Here is a 22,198-nt window from a genome sequence, read left to right as displayed (position 1 = left end):
TCCCATTACATTTCTCGTACTGAAAGTAACCTTTAAAATAATGTTGTTTGTTACATAAAGTAGGAATTGCTTTTCTGTTTTTTGCATTTTTTTTTTTAAATTAAGGAATGACCATTTTGCATTTACTAATTTCATCTCAAGATAGGAAACTGGAATCCTTCGTGACAAAGCACACATGGGAGAGATATAGAAAGCAAATGCACACTGAGCCAGGCACTTCTGGCCTCCTTATGTTGTTCCCATTTTACACTGTTGCAGCTGAACTTGATTTGAACATGGAGTTATTCCACACTGACATATATGAAAGTAAGAGGAGAACTGGGATCCTCTTCCATGGTTTCATTCTGTGCTGACAGAAAATAATGGATGCAAACATCAGAAGCACATTAACTGTAAAAGTCAGTTTACCGAGAAAATATTAAATAATTTAAAAATCAAGACATTTTTTGTCACAATAAACGAGCTATTAGTGTAGTCAGATCACTCATGCAGGCCTGAGAGCGTGCGTGTGCTATCTGGTAATGGTAAATGTATTATTAATGCATACAACTTGCCTGAGTACATAATAGCTGTCACCTTATATTTAATCTGTGTCACCGGTAGACAAAAACACACACTACTTTTGAAACAGCTAATTCAGGTTAGTTATCGCTATGGAAAATTGTAGTCAAGGCAAAAGAAAATCAATTTTACCTCCATGTCAATAAACACAGTAAAGTTTAGACTCTTCCCTGGCATGTTCCCACAGCTCCTTTACCAGCCAGCGATGCAGAACCACCCAGTGCGCCTGTTTCACCTCCAGACTGAGAGTAATTCAAGAGCACCTGCTACATATCTTGGTTTAGCTAAAAGAAATTACTTTTTCTCTTGACAGTAGAGCACCTTGGTCCTGAAAAAACAGGAAATCATGTATATGCTGACTGAATTCCTGACACACCGTATTTTCTTGCAACATGCTGAGGTTTCCCTAAAGGCGTCTCATCCTAGTCCTGGTGGGAACGTGCTTTGTTGGAAACAAAGAACTTAGGTGTTTACCATGTCAAAGACTATAGCTGAGCTAAACACTACAAAATCCTTCTATAATTAAGGAAAATAAAAACACATTGCCATAAGCGTAGATTTTTTTCTCCACTGACCAAAGTAACCTAGGGCAAATAATTCAGATGTTACATGTTGTAGTTGGCTGGAGTTAGAGAAGATGAATCCCACTTACACTGATGGACACTGTAAATAAATCAACTATGACTGACAAAAGATTTTTATTCCAATTACCTGAAAAACACAGGAAAGGATTTACTCTGTTAATAAGTTTATCCAAAATGAGAAAAAGCACCATTAAAAGTCAGCTGTAGATTTAACAAGAGAACAACTTACTTTCTCTTATTTTCAATACACATGTATATTGAAAATAAAATGGGCAAATTTATTGAGCATTTCAATCATGAACTTCTGAAATGTGCTTTTAGAGAATAAATAGTAATTTGACTTACTTAACAATAAAAGAGATAATAGCATTTTATTATGCTGATGACTTCTACAGTTACAGAAGCTTGCAAATGCGTCTACCTGGGCAGTATTTTGACACAAATACAGTCTTGAAAGCAGTGACACCCTTCTTCGTTTTCTCAAAATATCTACGACTGCTGGTCATTTGTGTTTGAAGGCACAGAATATTGCCAGAATTTTCTAAAAATAAGATTTCTGTTGGTATAGCCCTGAGCTCTGATTACAGATACACTGGTCAAGAATCTTTTCATGTACCACCTCTCTTGCTACATTTTTCCAGTGCATTTATGTAACTAAAGGTGGATACCCACAGTTTAAGGATAGCACCTATGTGTGAGCACCTACTATAATCAGTGGAGATCTAGGGCAGAATTTAATTGCATAAGCATAGGTATGTGGCATCATTTGAGCTGTTATGAGGTATTTCATCAAGATTCTAGCTGCAAAAGGTCTTCCTTGCTCCTAGATGTATAACTTACGTAGGCAACAGAGCTCAGAAAGTGACTAATCTCATCTTAAAGTGACTTGTATTCAGTCAGGTGACATGCTCCCCATGCTACTACAGGCACAAATATTGGACAGGGAGTTAAGGCAAACCTGGGTAATAGGTAAGAGAAGGCTGAGGTACAACAGCCTACAATGGTAGGGCTCACCATTGTAGCCACCTACTGCGAGGCCAAATTCCAGGCTTCCACATTAGTAATTTTTCATTGGCATCCAAGTGAGTTAGGCACACGATACACTTAGGGCTAGGTTAAACTACCAGCGTGTAGACGTGTAACGTAACAGCTTGTGATTTGGATCAGTAGACAGATGAATGAGTCAAAGCACCTGCTGCCTTTGGCAGTTAGATACTATCTAGCCATACCATCACTGGATAAAACAGTGATTATGTTGTCAAAGTCAGGATCTTTGAACAGGTTATAAGCTTTCAGACCCCTCTGAAAAACCCATAGTCCTCTGCTTATCAATAAAATGATAAAACAAATGATAAGATGAAGCAGGATAAAGTATTGACAGCCATATTCTGTTAGCTACAAAGAAATCATATCTTGTAGCATAACTACATTTGATATATTAAAATAAATGTATGAAAAGAAAAGCCTTACTGAATCCTGTGTACTTTTTGACTACTAGCTATGAAGATTTCATTTTTTTTTTCTAGTAGTTGCTTGTTTATTCCATAATATAAATAAAGAAGATTAGCTTTCAAATTACATTCTTGTGCTGGCACAGAAAAAAAGTGGGTGGTAGGATGTGGGTGTGGAAATGTTTTGGGGAATGAGTCCAAAATGATAGAAAATTAAAGTAGTTTGGTAGCAATAGTTACATTATACAGTAAAATCATTCTCTAGCTAAGAGACCCCTAGCTGTTCCATGTCTGAGATCTGAACCTCATAGATTGGTGTCACCAAAAAAATTTTAAAAAATCATTGAAGAAGAAATAGTGACTAGAATAACTCTTAACAGAACTCACTTATTGTTCTTCCTGTCTCGTCTAGAAATATAGTGGTCTCTTGACAGAAACCAAGATCATACTCATTGCTGGCATTATGGTCTATGGAACTACGCAGGAGTCTTTCCATCTAATTTCTGATATCCTGAGAAGTGCAAGGAGATCTCCATAAGCATGCATTCACCTTAGTACCTCCAAGCACCTGAGTGGTCAGAGGAAACAGAAATGGATTTGGCACAAAAGCAGGGATACGTTGTTCCTTATGGCTTTATCTTACTTATGATGTTTCTATTGAACCAAAAGTATAAAATAGGGAGTCTCAAATTACGTAAAGTAACACAGAAACCAAGTAACTGTGAATCACTAAAAGCAACTGCAGAAAAAAGTCTAAATAACATTTCCTTGAAATTAAGTCTATCAGTCTATGGAAATCTCCCCCCAAAGATTTATTAAAGTCCCCTCTCTTGGGATATTTAATACCAGGTTAGGTGAAAATAACAATCCTGTAAAACCACTACAACATTTGCAGAAGAATGAAACTGGTAATTTGGCAAGTCTATACAAGATGTCTCCTCTGTACAAGTAAGCGCTGATCCTAGGTCTGACCCTTCAATGTTGAGTGCTTCTTTTATTACTTCAATTTTACTCTGAGAAATTATATATTATTTGTATTTTACTTATGGCTAGATGTATCCTTAATTTTTTAAAGCAGACTGTGTTGATCATCATTCACTCTTTTCCCACAATATCTAAAGCCATCTGCATTTCCCATTTGCAACTGCTCGAACTTCAGTCTTCATTCTGAACCGCAAGTTCAGACTCTGCCTTTTTATTTTAAGGTTTATGATAATTAATTTTAAGGGGAACTTGACTCTGCCTATTTTTTCCTCTCAGGAGTAAATTATGCAAGAATAATTATTGGTAACATGACAGCAGCTCTGACAGCTTTTTCCAAAAGGTGAATTTTATAGCTGAATATAAGGTAGTGGTAACGTACACAATTCTTACCTACTGATCTCAAAGCACTTTACAAAGAATGCATAAATTCCAGCCTGTTTTAAAATACCCACTTATTTTTTCTCTTGCCTCTAACATATTTTTGCTTCTTTATGCAAATACTTTTCCAGTTCTGACCTCCACATCTCCTCTGACTCATAGATAAAGCACATTTTCTTTTTTGAGGGCACAGATATGTTTGGCCTCCCAGATATTTTTGGAAAGATTCATATTAACGTACTTCCTTGCAAAACTGCTCCTAGGAGACCATTGCACAGGATGCAGCGCTCCCCCCAGCTGTCTATAGAATATCACTTTCCCCATCCTCAGCAAACGCATTACAGTACCTACTCAGTTTGCAACACCTTGCAGCTTTTCCTTTATAGTTTAATTCCCAGGATTTGATCCAGAGCTACACCACATCCCCTGAAGACATCAGAAAACACGCTCAACCTCAGGCTCCTCCAACAGCAGATGCAAGCCCCTGGAGAGCCTACGGCTCTCTCAGTTGCTCCACCCCTCTACCCGGTACCTGAGTAAAGGAAAGCAAGAAGAGATGACGGAAAAGAGGGAAGGCAGAGCAAAGGGGAGAGCTGGCCAGTGTGGGCTAGGGGTGCCAGGGGATGCAGGATGGAAATGGGTGGGAGCTGGAGCAGGACCAGTAGAGAAAGAAGGAGGAAGAGGAGACGGTGGCAGAGGAGCTATGAACAGCTGTGAATGATTTCACAGGACTAGCTAAACAGGTAACTAACTTCCCTCTTCACTTGTTCTTCAGTAATTACAAAATGAACTGTCCTCTTCAAGGATTCTTTCCTTATTCTTTTGGCTTCCTTCTGGGGGATTCAACTGATCTATCTTGTTTTTAATTTCTGCAGTAAAGCCTAGCAGTGACGCTTTTATCATTTTAGTGATTTACTAACATTATATGTGAATATAAACTGCCTGGGTGTCAATTTTTCCCTGCAGTTCTTTTTCAATAACACAGAATTTATGTTCTTTTTATCATATTCTTTCAATAATAGTAAAAAAAATGTTTCTTTTTCATTCACTCATCTCTCACCTCTCTCACAATATATATAAATAAATGTCACCCCCAAAATATAAATAGAACCCCTCAAGCAGAATCCAAGGAAACCATAATATTTTGGATAGCTTTTAGAGCCCGTTAAGCAAGCACTTCTCAGAAGCGTCTTCAAATAGCTGGCTTGTACTTTCCAAGTGTTTTACTAAAAATCTGAGCTGGTAAGAGAGACGAGGTTTTAGCAACTGGCAGCGCTTAATGTTATCTACAGAGTATCTTGGAACGTCATCGGCCCTTTCCAACCTGTCTTTCTCTTGACAAGACATGTCGAGCCAAGGCACAAACACAGAGAATGCTTAGCAGAAGCCCATGGACATAAAATACAACATTTATAAGTACCTATAAAACCTAACACAGGACCTTGGATCAATTTTTTTTTTCTGTTTTGGGTCCTCAGACCATGAAGGGGAAAACACATACCTTGTGGTGGTGTACCGTGGAGACAAGTGCCTATTTACCCTGCAGTTTCTGCTTTCCCCATCTGTAGACATCTTCCTTTGCTGAGGGGCCATTTAAAACATGAAAACACCCATTGTTTATGATGATGAAGAGCATGGGAGTTCTTTCTTAGCTAATAGCTGAAATAGTGTAGATTTTTGGCTAAAATGAGACATTCATGGGCATAGCTGGGAAGGTTTCAGCTATTAAAATTTTAGGTAAATATTTCAATATAGTATGTGTCTTGGATGTCACATTGAGGATTGTCCATTCAGGTGTAGCACATACATAGCCCAAAAGAATAAAAACTTCTATGAGTGACATAGAAATAAAACCAAGACATTTCTCAAGACCTTGCACTGTCGCAGAGGGCAAGAAATTGTTTGGGGAGCATATGGTTAGGAATTGTGGTTGTTGCTTTGAAGTTTTAGAGCTACTGAGAAAGAGAAAAAAAAAAATTTCTCTGAATCTGTCGTGACATCTAACCTCCATTTCCCTCTATCCAGATTTACACTCCTTTTTCTTTCCTGATTGTAGAAATACATCAGGTGGTCATAGTGCTGTTCCTACAAATATCACAATACAAAAAGAAATGTAAGTATGTGGCTGAATTTAGTTTTGTGAATAAATAGTCTCTCTTTCCAAAGAAAATTGAAGATGGATATTAGAAGTATGATGTTATTTCTCTAGTTTATTGCCAAGCAGTCTGTGTGCAATATAAAACCCAATTGCGTGAGGAATCGTATTTTACTACAGTGATCAAGAAACTTCCATCTTAGAATCAGCGCATCAAAACAGACTGCAGAAAGCAGGAGGCTCTACTCCCTCTTGTGTGACTATTATGTAAGCACTAACTAGTAATGATTTCCTAGCTCCAGGCCACAACACGAAGAACACCAAAACCAAAACACAAGAATTATTCTTGATTTTCCCCCTTATCATACAATTAGCTCACGATAGGAAATAGCTTAGTGCTGTGCATGATCAGCTCCGTGTTCTAGAAATTACAGCCCTCATGCTGGGTATGTATGAGAGCAGAGTACCTGGTTTGGGACCAGTCTGCTGGTGTTACAGATCAAAATATCAGTGTATGTGAGATTATTCTTACTTCTTCTTTACAAAAAAACTTTGCACTTCTCATTGTTGAACTTCTTGAGGCTCCTGTCTGCCCTTTTCTCCAACCTATTGAAGGCTCTCTGGATGGCAGCACAACCCTCTGGCATATCAGCCGCTCCTCCCAGTTTGCTGTTCTCTGCAACCTTTGCTGAGGGTATGCTCTATCCCATCATCTAGATGATGGATGAAGATGTTGAACAGGACCGGACTCAGTACTGACCCCTGGGGTACAGCACTAGTCACTGGCCTTCGACTAGACTTCATGCCACCCATCACAACCCTCTGGGCATGGCCATTCAGACAGTTTTCAGTCCACCTCACTGTCTGCTCACCCAGCCTGTGCTTCATCAGCTTCTCTGAGGATCTTATGGGAGACAATGAAGAACGCCTTGCTGAAATCAGGGTAGAAAATACCCACTGCTCTCCCCTCATCTACCAAGCCAGAAGACCACTTCATTGTGAAAGGTTATCAGGACTTTACAGACCCTAAAACTAAATGGAAGTTTTCTTTGCCCCCCATTACTGTTTTGGCACATTTCAAAAGCATTAGAGCCACTGAAAAACTAAAAATAACTAAAAAGAACACAAATCAAATGCTGGGTCATTTTGCAAGAAAGATTTGTAAATATTTTAAACACTAATTAAAAAATCTGACCAGCAGAGCAAATCTAGTTGGATGTGAATTCATAATTATGGTACTTTCTGCACTGATTAGATATCCATCAGGAAATTAATTGAACTAATATTTACAATGAAACAATACACTGTATGACATTTGGAATTACTATCGTGCTGTATTAGAAATACTGAAGGTGTATTGATTTAAATCCCTTACTGCTAACAGCTTAAATTACAAATCTACAGCCTGACCAAAGAATTATGTCAAGTCAATAGGATTCTGTAGTAGTATAAACTAATTTAGGTATGAAATCTTTTTTTCAATGATATTTGACAGAAGTGTCAGCCTGTGGAGTAGACTCGATCGTGTGCGGATTTTGACAGGGAGCAGCGATGGGGATGGGGAGCCAGGAACCAGGGAGTTCTCTCCTGGGGTCCACCAGGGCAGGGCCTGGCAACTAGGGCCCAGCAACCAGGGCCCAGCAACCAGGGCCCATCCCACCACTCCAGCCAGGAGCAGAGCTGGCTGGGGGACTCTGGGGGCCACCCGAGCCCCTGGCATCTCCCCAGGGATGGGCCAAGGCCCAGCTTGGATGCGGGCCCATGGGTGGGCCCAGCTCAGTGGGGCTCATGGCCAGGCTGTGGGGAGATGGAGACCAGCCCTGCTGTGACGTCGCTGGATCAAGGACTGATGGCCCTGGGGGACCAACATGGAGTCCTGGGCTGTGGGCAAGGAGGAGGGAGCCCTAGGAGGACCGGGCAGGGACAGGCAAGGCTGGCAGTGCCTCAGGGACCTGACAGATTTTGTGATACATGCAATCCTAAATCACAAATTAAATTCCATTTTGTGAAGGGATTGCTCGTGGGAGTAAGGCATAAAAGTTTATGGGGTAGGAGCTGGACTTTAATAGAAACAATCCATAAATATTAGCTCCCAAAAGATTCCCTAGTCTTTAACATGCAAGGTACGTACTTCCATGCACACCACAAGGACAGGACAGCCCCTCCTCTGATGATGGACAACAGGAGACGTGCAGCATACTGCACAGAAACATGGGATGGAAAAAGCTATACTGGCAAAAAATGAGCTTCAAGCAAACTTTTATGAAACTTCAAGGACGAGAAGAAGGTTTTTAGGTTTATTTAAAAAAAAATATTTTTTGTCTGGAAGCTTGACACATCGTGTCATCTCCACTGCACACACAGAGGACATTTCATCTGCATTAAGTTAGTCAAAATATAATGTTTGCGATGAACATAGTAAAGTCAAAGTAGGGAGCACCAGAAGTAAGACTGATTATGCAACTTGTTTCTGCTCGCACATGTGTTACGAGATTGCCTTTACAGGAAGTTAACGATTTCTTTCATATATGTCTGATTCATTCACTGCATGGGTGAGGGATGCAGATTACTGAAAGCCCTCTTCAAATTGGGATGGGAATTCAGACAGAAACATACTCACTCCATCCCAGCAACAGGAAACTATTTCATTGCCAAGTCAAACATTTACAGCAGTTGCAGATAATGGGCAGGACTGAGTACAGATGTCAATAGGTTCCTTCTGAATCTTCAGCAATTATGTTGGTTTGAGCATTTATTCAGAAACGTGGGAAATCAGGTTGCGTTCTTACTGCCACATTCAGAACTGCGGTGGACAGAAACCTCCAGCATCAGCATGCCCACTTCTCTGCTTTTACAGCCAGCTGTATTTAATTTTCCACTTCATAGATGATCTGACTCTATCTTTAAGTTACAGAGGTACTTTGTTGTCACTTCTTTCAGATGGTATCCATTGCAGTTATGTCTTTCCAGATGAATACTCCGTTCTTTTAAATGCTGACTGGAAAACTGTAGCCTGGAAGGAGGGGAAGCTTAGATCTTCCCAGGAGACCTACTGCCTGGGTAGCGGGAGATGGCTGTGTGATGGGAGAGGCAAGAGCTGGTAGACTGCAGTGAGGAACAGGAAGATGCCAGGACAGCCCTCAACAGGACTAAAAAGCCTCCCTGAGAACGGAGAGATGGAGCAGAGATTTCTGCAACTCAGAATATCATTGAGCTGGCTGGAAACAAGGTCCTGCCCCACTAGGATACAGCGGACAAGCAAGACAATTATGTACAAAGCCTTTTTTATTTTTCATTCATTGACTTAGTGTCTTTGTATTTTCAATATTTCAAAAATAAACTATTCTAGCTTACAAATAGATTATTCTAGCCTTTTGAGTTTAAAAGCTTTTCAGTCTTACTTGGATAGGTCCCAGTACAAGAACATCTAGGCAGATCTAACTCAGAGCTCCAGCTACTTAGGTTCCTGTCCTACGCGGTTGTCCCAGACCTTCTCATTCCTCTGGAGATTAGAAGACATCTCTGAATTCTAACCTACATTTATTCATGGCAATTTTGTATCCATTTGTTCTTGTACCAATACTGATGTACAGCTTAAAGAGCTATTTCCTCCCTGGTATTTGTCACTTCCATGTATTTATAAAAAGAAATTATATCCATGTATTTATAAAAAGAAATTATATCCACTCTTAGCCTTCATTTTGCAAGAATGAACAAACCCAGCTTTTAACATTTCCTTTCATAAAACAAGCTAACCAATTCCCTTATTATTTTAACAGATGTCTTTATATTCTTCCCCTTAAGATTCATCTTCTACAACTGCTAAAACCTGCTGCTGCAGGGAGCATTTGTAGGCAAGGTCTCAGCAGTGTCCTCTATTAATTCCAGATTGCCAGATGCTACATGCTAGATAACATTTCTTTCCTTATATGATGGTCCATGATCCAAACGTTTTGTGATGGACTGCTAAATTCACATCTTTCTCTTTTCTACAACGCATGTCTTGTACAGGAAACAGGAGCCCGAAATCTGCCCTGGGGTCAGATGCCCAGACTAGTGTGGTTATGTCCGTCTTTTATCAGATCGTGTCCTGAGACAATACCTTTTTCATTAGCCCTTCACCAGTGACTTCGTAAATCCCCTAAATCCAGTCTTCCACACCCAAATGCAGGCATTCAAACAAGTCACATCGTGGTGGGTTTTGTTGTTCTTGTTTTTTAAAATCTGTACACTTTGATGAATGCATGATAACCTTGTAAACACATTTTTGTTTGAAAGAAATGGGTGTAGTGGAAAAAAAAAGTAATGTATTCAAAAAGGGTGGGATTCACATTCCCCAAAGTGGAGATACTTGTACCTAAGCTAGTCATTCAGGCCCACTCTTGAGGACAATGGAGAAGAATCATTCTTATTCCTTGCTCCTGTTCCTCATCCTAAATCTTTGCCATCCTGGATGAAATCCTATCACAAACAGAGCACTTGCTTTTTCCTTGCTTTCTCTATTTCTGTCTGGATTCCACTATATATCTGGGTCAGACTGATCTGTTTATGGCAATTCCTCAGAAGGGAATGACAGTGGGGAGGTCTCATGGCCTGCATGAATGCAGCATGTAACCTAACAAATGTGACAGAAGAAGTTTGCCCATCACTTATCTCATGGACTGTCACATAGCAGACGTATAAGACAAAGCCTTGGCCAAACAATGATGTCACCCTGTTGCCTATGGATGCTGGCAGAGAGCTCCCTTCCACAGCTTTAAGAAACTCTTCTCCATGTTTAATGCTTTTTCCAGCAAGAGTCCAAAGTGAGCCCTGTGCTTTTAGCAACTTCAGGAATTAATTTCTGTAAACAGAATTACATTATTTTGGATTTCTAGACAGAAATCACATTTCCCAGGCAGCTATAACTAATAACACTGTATCAGAAAGTTTTGCCTGGTCCTTACATATGCACATTTTGTAACTTTTGCTATGTCTGACTTGCTTAGAACTGTTATTTTACATAGTGTCAAAATGTAAAATTTATGTTTTTATGAGACAAATGAAGCAGCAGAGGTGTACTGAATCTGTAACCATTTAAGGCATTTTCCTTCACAGAGAGCTCCAGCATGAAGCATTCGTTTAAACTCTCACCTGCCCTCTGCTACATGAAGGACTGTGCTCAGAAAGTAGACCTAATAAATCAATGAAGTTTGATTAACTAAATTCTTCTGTCTTGTTTTTTCTTAGGAATGTAGAAATGCACTTTTACCCCCTTCTGGAGTCATAGATCTGTATAAATATAATCCTAATATTTCCAGAGAAATAAAGGAAGTTCTTCTTCAACTACTTTCCATCTTACAATAACATGCCATACCTTACATACATGAGTGCAGACACAGCAGCTTTTGCCATTTGAAGCATTTCATTCTGTGAGGTGATTTTATTTTTTCCCCCCTATCATGAGACTTTTTAAAAAGGATCTTTCCATTTCATCAACTTTGTGCTTTTTCTGATGAAAAAAAATAAAAATATCAAAACCAAGACTGCTCCCAAATCTTACCTTAAGAATGTATGAGCTGACAGAAATGCTGAGGAATTAGAAACTGGATATTACTGTAGTTGTGTTGGCTGATGTACATATTGCACCAGAAAGGCAATTTATATTGGCTTTATACATATCCTGTTCTGTTTGATTTCTCACCTGTATATAAATTACATCTATGCTTCCATTATTGCAGACTCTCCTACTTGATATTATTACCTACTTTTTACAATTCTATCTACTGATATAACAAGTTCCTAGGGCTTCCACTACTGGCAATAGACATTTTGCCAAAATAATCTATCTCTCATTTCCAGAAAAAAAGTGTCTGGCTGTAGCTCAATTCAGTCCTTGAAGGGAAACATGCCAAGAAAGAACAGAGGAAATTTTCCAGTGTTCTCGTATCTTTGGAGTCAGAGAGCCCTTATATCACATTTACCCCATTTTCTGGGGAAGCACATGTTCTCTTGGAGGTCAGGAGGAAGTTTTACAGTTTACAGTCCTTCCTCTGTGATGCGCAGAAGGGACCTGCATTGGGAATATTAGAGATGAAAGGAATAGAGTTGGAAAAGAATCAGCTCTAATGTCTCCTCTCTCTTTCCTTATCCCACCTTGCGTTGGTTTATGCATGATGCATGGCAGAGATTGTAGGTTGGCTGTCTGTGGTGGTTTGTGGTGTTTGTTGTTTTTGGTGTGGGTATGGTTGGACTCGATGATCTCAAAGGTCCTTTCCAACCACGAAGATTTTATGATTCTGTGAGACAAGGGCAGGTATTCCAAGTGCAGCAGATTGAAAGCAACCATACGTAAAGAGAAGACTCGTGTATTAATTCACTTTCCTGTAAGTTGGATCAAAAGGTTAAGTTAGCATTTCTTAGTGGCAGACAGTTTAATTGCTAGGGAGTTTCCTGCAACCACTCACTCACTCTCAGTTTGAGCCAGTAAGCCACAAAGCTAAAAGTTAATACCATCACAGGCTGCTTTCCACAACCCACTAATAACAGGAATGCTGCTATTCAACAAACTGCACAGCTCTGCAAAGTGTTTTGTTTAACAATAATAACGTGAGTGTGCTGCAAAGTGGCAAGATCAAACATAGCAAGAATCCAGCAATTTGTGCGCCCCTGCAAGGTGCACGCTGGATGAAATGCATGGGCTGTACCCTCCGACAATACAAACCCTGAATTAGCTTCTGCAGTTCTGAAGGAAAGGCAGATTCGCACTGTATTTGAGGTGGGATGGTGCCAATCTACCAGATTCTGTCCCCCTTGTTCAAGATCTGTGGAACTTTACTCAGCAATTAGTATACAGAGATGCTAATTAGCAGGAGAAAAGGCAGGGTATGGGGGTGGGGGCACAGTAGCAAGAATGTCAGGAGTTCATGGGCGTGTGCTCAGCGATACCAGTATCCTATTTCAAGTCACGCAGACACTTGGAAGATGAGCCCCCTTGTTTTTCACCTCCTCCTTTTTCCTAGGTCAGCTCATTTTACCCAGCCCGTGTCCCATTTACAATCAAAAACATTCATGTGAGCCACCCTCCCTCCCTGGAAGAGGAGAGTTCTCTGCATCTCCCAAGAGAAGACCCTCAGTGCTTGAGAAGAGCTTTTTTCATAGCCTCCATTAACAAAAAATCCTGTTACTTAATTGAGTAAAGAGTATTTTTTTTTCTTTTTACCTGAACTAATTCCTCAACCAATGTAATTTTTATAGTCTCTTGCTGCAGTTAGGCTTATTTTAAAATGCCTGAAACTGTTTCTCGTGCTGTTTATTGTCTTTCTCATCACTCTGCATGAGAGCTGGCCGTACTGATTATCAGCTGCTGTAGTTAGCAAGGAAATAATAGTTTATGGTAGATTTGTAGGATAATGAGATTAAAGTACATCTTAAGAACTATTCCAGAAAAAAAAAATCAAAAGAAAAAAGAGAAGATAACCAGACCAAAAAGTTAAAAATAAAGAACAACAAGAAAACTATATAGGGAAAATAAGGCACAAAAGCAGTTTATAGCTTACTCAAAGTCACTCAAAGTAGCTTTGGTTTGCCAGTTTATGGCCTGCTCAAAGTAGCTCGAAAGCAGATTCAAAAATCAGAGAATTCTTGAATCACCCAAGTGTTAGTGCTCTGGCCAAAAGAGATTCCTTGTCTCGCTGTCAACTATCTGCATCACTCTTGCTCTATAGCATATAAATGCCTGATCCAAAGCTCACCCAGCTCAAGGAGACAGTCCGTCCTTGGACTTTTATAAGCAGTAAACAGATGTAGCTGATAAAATACATATATTTTTCAGAAAAAAGAAAGTACGCTTCATTATGGATGTGAAAAGAACCTCTGGTGTAACATGAGCAGTGGGTAATCAATGGCCTGAAACAATAGGATTCTCCAGAAAGCAAGCAGTAAGCCATCCAGCAACGGGACGGAAAGCTCATTTTGGGTTAAGCCATTTACCAGATGCTCAAAGGGAAGCTCTTCTGCCTCAAACTACGTTCCTACCTCACAAAACTGCCTTTCAGCTCTGAATCTTCTGAGTAAACCAAACTTAAGTTCGACTGAAGCGATGTGGAGAATATGAAAAAGCAGCAAGCATCAAAGGAAAAGGACAATGCTAATCTCATGATTGAGTTGTCCAGACTGACGTGTTTCCAGAATACTGGAGCCTGTGCTCTGCATGTAGGATTTTTTTTTTCTTTTTCAGTGAACCTGTATTTGGTGTAGAGGAGACTTTTTCAGCTATATACATTAACATTCCAGCACCTCTTTGCACACCAAATTAGCCCTGGGGCCAGAATGAGAAAAAAAAAATACCGTGAAAGCATCAGCTAGACTGGGGATTAAGAAAGCAAAACAGGTAGGAGGGTTGTTCAGCAATTCAGAACAAGCCAGGAAGAATGGACCACTTTAATTGTGCTACATTAAATGACAGAAATTAAAACTGTGGAAAGGTTTCATGAAAAGAAGAAGGGAAAAATGGAATTGAAGAAGCTGCGACAGAACAAAGCTCAAGCTAACGACAGACAATCTGAATTGGATTAAAACAAAGGAAGAAGGAAATTATAAAAAGGCAGATGGGAAGAGAATTCTGAGAAAAAAAAATGAAGTGTGAAAATGGCAGCATTAACTAAAGTGAAAAAAAGCACCTTAGTGAAGAAAGATGAACATCTTTAAATGTATGATGCAAGAAATTAATTGAATTGACAGAGCTATTTATAAGATTCCAAATTCATTTATTGCCTGAATACCTCTGACAGGAGTTAATTAAAGCAGAATCTACAGGTGTTTTTTTCAGCTTAGTTTCAAACAGCTTTTTAAGCTGCCTAAGTTTATGACCAGCAATACTGTGGGTAGCTAGGAAGCTAATAAAACCAATGGTCTGCAGAGAACAGGAAGCATCATCTCCCACATCTGCGCTGTTCATTAGATGCATTTAGGACATGTTTGTTTTTTGTAAAAGCCTCCCTGACTGGTATCCATCCTACCTGTGCTAGTAGCCCACTTAGCCTAAATTTATTGACTAGGCTTTTCCTATACCCTGTAGAAATAGGTGCCTGCAGTCGTTGGTTCCATCAGCTGTTCTAAATAGAGACTGGAAAGAGAGGAAGAAGCAGGCTTAATTTTCACAAATTAAAATGGAGTTTGGCAAAAACTTTCTAAATATAAGTATAGTTAAACACCGGACTGGAAAACCTCCAGAGGCTGCAGAATCAGTTCTTTAAAAGATGAACAACATGTTTGCAGAAACACTTTCTAGTACAGTTAGACTTATCCTTGCCTTATTCTTTAACTATTGCAGGACCAATAGCTAAATCGGATCGATTTTATTCAGCCTTTTTTCAACCTTAGACCTCTAACAATTTGCCAGAAAAGCTGTAGATTTTGTTTTTTAATACTAAAAGTTCACATGAACTTAAACATGTATTATTGATATCATAACTACTTATTTGCTGCCACACAGTATGTTGTTCTTTCTTTGGACAGAATGAATGTTTCAGTTCACCATCATTGGATAATGGAAGTTAGCTGTCTTCATTTAGCTTTTGCACTGGAACACGAATTGCAGTACAACACAGAAGGTTTAGTATGCAGTAATATCCCTCACTCTTACCAGGGATGCATTACTAAAACTAATATTTGGGCACTAGTGAGCAGGAATTTATTTTGCATTTATCACCATCAAATGTCAAATCTTCAGAAAAAAAGCTGTCACAGGTTTCATTAAAATCATTTCCACTAACTAGACAAACCCTTGAGTTAAAACATCTTACAAACATCTCGATTTTGTGATGAACGCTCGAAGCTGTTACAACCTTTCCTTGCCATTCTAATTTGAGGTCATTAAGCCATACAAGCATATCGCAGCAGCAATTTAAAAAAGCTTTGTTTTCCAGGTGATCTCACTGTTCAAACTGAATGTAAAATTTACATTTAAAGCACAATATGAAAAAATTAATCACAGAATCACAGAGTAAATGCAGACTTTACATTGATAGCTGCCACTTCCAGTATAAAGTGGTAAAGTTACAGGTTTTCTTCTCATTTTATTTCAGAGCTAAAACTTCCTGATAACTATTTTTAGAGAAGGGCCCAAGACACTTCATGTATTTGCTATGTTTCCTTAACTGCAGGCTTCCCAGTGTAAACTGCATTACTTTAATCATTTAGAAACAAAACAGTCTACGCTACTTTTATGAAAAAAGACATGATGTCTCCTACGGAAAGTATAGCTGATATCAGACAGATGACTGATCATCTCATTCAGGACAGTCCTAAATGGTCAGAACTGAAAGATGTAGAGAATGGGTTTTTTTAAGAGATGCCTGGAGATGAGTTGCCTCTTCAGCTTGTATTTGGAAGCATTTGGAATCAGGGCAATGGAATAACCACAGGGCAGTGGTCACCAATGGAAGTTTGGAGAGAATCACAACAAGGAAATGGGATGTCAAGTCACATCAGTCCCTGCAATACCCAAGTGCTCTCATTTTTAAGATCCCCTAGTCATTTTTTTTTGTAAACCCCCCCTAAACATCTACCGTGGCTGCAAATTTTTCTGGCGTTATTAAGTTCCTCTGGCATGTCAGTAGGGCAGAAGAAATTCAAAAGTCACAGACTAGTTCACAAAAGCACATGGTTAACATTGCTTTCCTCTGTCATGTCATTTGCAGATGTTTAGATATGGTGCTTCAATCTTCAGCCATCCCTGACTCCAAAGGCTGAAAATTAATGGAAGATCTCCATCCTAAGTTTCTATGGCTACAAGATTACAAATAGAAACGAAATGTGTAAACTTCAGACCAGCTTTTAAATGACAGATTCCTGGATCTGAGGCCACATGGCACTGACTGTCCTGCAATCCCTCTCTGGAACAGGTCTGTCCTGGAGAGAGTTGGAGTTGTTCAAAACAGAGCCTGCATTTTGGTCACGACAACCCCAAGCAACGCTACAGGCTTGGGGAAGAGTGGCTGGAAAGCTGCCCAGCAGAAAAGGACCCGGGGGTGCTGGTGGCCGGCCAGCTTAACATGAGCCAGCAGTGTGCCCAGGTGGCCAAGAAGGCCAACAGCATTCTGGCTTGTATCAGGAGTAGCGTGGCCAGCAGGAGCAGGGAAGTGATGGTGCCTCTGTACTCGGCACTGGTGAGGCCTCACCTCGAGTCCTGTGTTCAGTTCTGGGCCCCTCTGTACAAGAGGGACATTGAAGTGCTGGAGCGTGTCCAGAGGAGAGCTACCAGGCTGGTGAGGGGTCTGGAGACCAGGTCATATGAGGAGAGGCTGAGGGAGCTGGGCATGTTTAGCTTGGAGAAGAGGAGGCTGAGGGGAGACCTCATTGCCCTCTACAACTACCTGAAAGGAGGTTGGAGAGAGGTGGGTGTTGGCCTCTTCTCCCACGTGAATAATGACAGGACCAGAGGAAATGGTCTGAAGTTGTGGCAGGGGAGGTTTAGATTAGATATCAGGAAGAATTACTTTACTGAAAGAGTGGTCAGGCACTGGAACAGCCTGCCCAGGGAGGTGGTTGAGCCACCATCCCTAGAGGTGTTTAAGAAACATCTAGGTTTGGCACTTCAGGGCATGCTCTAGTGGCAGAGATTGTAGGGGTTTTTTTTTATGTGTGTATGGTTGGACTTGATGATCTCAAAGGTCCCTTTCAACCATGAGGATTCTATGATTCTATGAATAATCGGTTCCTGAGCTCACTCTGGACACTCGTATTACTTTGTGCTACAGACGTATTCATCTGGAATGCTATTTAGTCAAGAATGGGAATTAAATGAATCTGACATAATAATTGGACCATTTTGATTTCATTGTCACCTATAATGGATAACATCGACTACTGTACAGTTGGCAAGACGTGCTGCGCCCTTGTTCATGTACTAATAACCTGCTCTGCATGGGTGGTGCTTATTGACATTGAGTGCTTGTACGATCTTTCACTATTCACGCTGGGGTAAAGATGCCTGGCTGCTGTTATTGTTAGCCAGTATTATTTGTATCCTACTCAAGAGCCCATAGCAATAGAACAGAACCCTGTCACAAGTTAACGGGTCTCTACTGCTAAATCACTACTGCTAATGGGAAACGTCAATGTAAAAATGAATTGAAAGATGTTAATTTTTCAAGCAACATGGATCCTCTGACCACATTTTATTACAGTAATGCTATTTACATTCCCTCCCCCGCCCACGTGAGGAAAATGTGGTTTAGAAAGCTACTGCAATAAACGTTAGCTGAATAGCTACATCTAACATCATCTTTTTGTTTTCGATTTAAACATAAAAAAATGTAATTTACAAAATGGCTGATGTTAATATCATAATGAATACACGAGCATCTATGTTTCATCCATCAGACTCCAAACTTCTCATGCAACTGTCACAGCAACACAGCTTCGACACAACAGTAGTGGTTACCAAGATTTTGACTGTTCCTTCTGGTCAAACATTTACTGCCATTCCAGCAGAAGGTCAAAGCCTGCAACCCTTCACAGATGTTCTGAGAAAGTACAGGTGTGCGGAGGGCAAAAAGTGGTCAAGCAGAAAGAGCTGTGGCTCTGCCATGTCGCCACTATCTGGGCAGATACCTAAGGTAAAGCAAGATGTAGCTCTTTCTCTATCAAGAAAAACTTAGGAGAGGGGGATTAAGGAAAGAAATGGCCAGAGACTAGCTTAGGTTGGAAAGGATCTCTGGGATTTATCTGGTTCAAGGCCCACTCAGATCTGGAGCAGCCTCAGTTACATCAGTTCTCAAGACCTTGTCCAATCACCTTTTGAGTATCACCACAGATGGAGAGTCCACAGCCTCTCTTAGGAATCAGTTCCAGTGTCCAAGCACTCTGAATACTTTATTCCTTATAAATAATCAGACATTTCCATGTCACAATCCATGTCCACTGTTTTCACTGTCCACCTCTGACTCAATTTTTTCTTCATCTTCAACCACCCCCTAAATGTTTGAAAGATTCCTCCTAACCTTTCTCTGCTTCAGGCTGAATAAAGCCAGCTCTGTCACTCTTTCCTCCTACATTACAGGCTTCAGTTCCATAACTACCCTGGTAGTCCTCTATTGGACTTGCTCCAGCTTACCAATGCCCTCCTTTTGTACTGTAAGCCCTCCAAAACTCTACTAATCACAAAGATCTCACTCTGATGTTGCTGGTTTGGAGTTAGGGCATTCCCCCTACCTCCTAGGAGTTTGGCTGCCTGGGCTCACCTACAGTATTAAGATGAAGATCCCGTTTTCTCCTTATCCTGAAGATCAACTTCTCTCTCATTTCGCAGGAGAATACTGAAAACAGTAGGCTACATGCTATCCTGACCTGAAGGCAGTCTGCACACATACATAGCCAACTGTAAAGAAGGGCGTGTACCACCAGAGAGAAAAATGAGCAAACACAGATACACATCAGTATTTGGAATTCTCTGGATTCTGAACTCTCTCTGGATTTGTCTTAGGCGGCCAGTGTTCTCCGTCTACTCATGACCTCTTCCTTGTTTTAACTGCTGGCTGTTGGATGTACAATACAGACACCATTCCCAGAACAAGGGCTGAAATCCTCCTCTGCCTGGTTCAAGGCACTGGGTTGTTGACTCAGACATAGTTCTGGATTCCCTCCTCATCAGGCAAGAAGCCATACAGACAGCACAGAAAAAAAAAATACTTTCATAAGGAATTCACAAGATTAGCAAAAAAACCCCTGCAAGTCAGATTTGAGGAATGAATCTGGTCCCACATGCAGAACTGTCTAGTCGTTAGGATCAGTCCCTTCCACTGCAACAGCCGCCTCCTTCATTTCAGCAGCATTTTTCCTGTGATGTGGTTCTATGCCACGTATATTAAGAGCAGCAGACCACATTTCCTAAATTTTATTTTAATGCTCTCTAAAGAATTATCAACTAAAGCGTTGGTAACTTACAAGCGGGCAACATCAAAAGGTGTCTCAATTGACTCCAGAGTCAATTGGAAGTCACTTTTCTGGAAGTCACTAACCTGAACAGATCAGTCAGTTCAACGCTGAGTGCTTCTACTGAAATTGTAGCAGCTGTAAGAATGTGTTTAACATAACCATGCGACAGTAACAGTAACCCGAACAGTCAGGTAAAAGCAATGAATTTGGGGCAAGAAATTAACACACTTTGGTGACAGAGCTTTGAAATAGCTCTTTTGCCTAGCTCTACACAACAAAAATGTCAAGAAACAGAAAATTAAATTAGCAGCAGACACATTTGAGTGGCTACAAGCACCATTTAAGCTACGCTTGCAGGGCAGCCTTCTGACTGTTATTTGCTTAGTTTGCGCAGTCAATACTGTAAGTTTACAGAATTCTCACTGTTCATTCCTCAAGACAGACCGCGAACAACCTCATCGCTTTTTTCATTGGCTTTTAGTAATTGGCTAATAGTCAATGATACTTTGAAACAGCCTTTAAAAATTATTTTGTTCCAGGACATAAAATCAAGTCTATGTTATCAGAAGATATGACAACCACTTAAATGACTACACCTTTGATCTCGTTTTGGTAAGTAATCAGGAAATGGGTACCGCACTTCTGTTTACCGTACTGCAAAGGTTTCTTTTGCAAACAAATAGGGGCAAATTATCAGGGAAAATGATGAAGAACCCTGTACGCAATTAATTAGAATTCAAAATTTGCTCCTTTATTCACTCCTGTAATTAGACCTGAAATCACATATAAAACCAAACCTCAATCTTTTAAAGCATGAAGAACTGATACGACAGATGAATCTCAAGAGCAGTGAAAGGGATTGTGGATAGTGATGTTCTCGCGCCCACCACATGAAGATTACTTTCAAAGCCTACAAATAGAACTTGATTGTAGGACAAACTTGATCTATTGTTCAAAATCAAAGAGCAATTTACTCCATTAAAATGATCAAAAACCTCTAAGGTTGGTATAGTTCTTACATGCAACATCTGGTATTTCTCATCAGTGAAAGACACTGACACTCACAGCCTCAGGATTTTCTTCATAGTAATCAACAGGAACACCTGCACCTGGTCCCTCTATTAGTGGCTATTTCTTTGCATTCCAAACCCCTTAAAATCTGCTTTGCAGGAACTCTTAACCTTTCCAGGGAGATATTCTGTATCTCCCTGAAATTCTATACTGTGAAAAAATGAAATAGTAGAATCTTTTGTTTTCTTCAATTCACACATCTTGTTTGTAGACAGAACTAATTTTAACCTTACAAAGCTCTCTGTAAAGAGCAACAAGCCTTCCCCACACTCCCACCAAGGCTGCTGAACCTGCTGTAAAAAGAAAAAAAATAATAATATGCATTCAACAAAAGGTATTACATAAAAAAGCAGGTTTGTTTTCAAGCAAACAAGTTCTTGTAATTTTGGTTTTGAACAAGTCCCTGGGAGCTTTGTATCACGTATCATCAAGATCAAACAACAGCGAGTCGGTAGTACAATGCTATAACATATAATATTGATAGGAGGGGGAAGTGCCTGTTGGGGAAGGTATTCACAAAGGTTAACGTTAGTCCCTAGAGGATAAGGCCTTGATGGCTTTCTCTGGCCAGTAAAGAGAGAAAGGCTCCTCCAGAGGGCAATTTAGAACTGAAGATTCATTTAGCTTCTCTGAATCTCTCTCTGGAGGACTCTCACTTTCATTACCTTCAGAAACAGCCTGCAGAGATTAGCCTCAAAAAGATCATGCGAGCCTTTGTGAATACTCCCCAGCATTTACCTTCCAGCAGTAGGAACAGTGGCTGAAATTCACTACTGAGATGTACAGTTTGGTATACTGTATTTAAATCTGAACACTATGTACTGCACATGGACTGAATTTTACCCAGCTGGAGTTTAGTGCTCCTGCCAGAATCACTGAAACACAGTCTCCACAGCGCTACTAGGATGACTGCAGGATTTAATATTTTCCACTGCCCCGTTAAAGTGCTCCATTTGATGGCCACCCGCATGCTGCCAGAGAAAGGACTGCTGTGCCCCCAGCACCGTCAGAATCCACTAACATTCTGCAGTCGTACTGGCACAGCTCCTTCTCTCTCTCTCTCCAACTGCTCATTGTATCACTGCAGCAGCAGCAGGAGCTGGGTTTTCACCATCAACCTAAACACAAAGAAGAAAAATTCTCAACTTTTGATG

Source organism: Chroicocephalus ridibundus, chromosome 1, assembly GCF_963924245.1.
Source record: "Chroicocephalus ridibundus chromosome 1, bChrRid1.1, whole genome shotgun sequence".
NCBI classification, from domain to species: Eukaryota; Metazoa; Chordata; class Aves; order Charadriiformes; family Laridae; genus Chroicocephalus; species Chroicocephalus ridibundus.
Note: the sequence above shows the minus strand (reverse complement) of the source record.